This window comes from Misgurnus anguillicaudatus, chromosome 4 (genome assembly GCF_027580225.2).
Source record: "Misgurnus anguillicaudatus chromosome 4, ASM2758022v2, whole genome shotgun sequence".
Taxonomy (NCBI): domain Eukaryota; kingdom Metazoa; phylum Chordata; class Actinopteri; order Cypriniformes; family Cobitidae; genus Misgurnus; species Misgurnus anguillicaudatus.
In genome coordinates, this window is record NC_073340.2 from 22,026,793 (window position 1) to 22,027,160 (window position 368).

Below are 368 nucleotides of genomic sequence, written 5' to 3' on the forward strand. Positions count from 1 at the left end.
ATATATATATATATGCGTGTGTGTGCGTATTATATATGGTTGGGGAACTTAGATTGTAAATATTATAGAAATTATTATTAAACATTTGACATAAAAAATCATTTTAACTAGCCTACCGTCTTATTGCAAGCATAAATTAAAAAGTTAGTAGAACATTTTATGCATCTTTTTTTTAACATAAAGCATATAAAAATCCCCTTTTAGGGGGTCATGAACACAGGTTGGCAACCAATGTGATAAACCATGGACATTACATTGAGACCATGGCTCTTACATTTACATACTATTACGTATTGTCTTATGAATTATGCAGTGCACCCCATGAGAAGATCAGAAGTGTGTGTTAACAACAAAAAAGGAATACACAG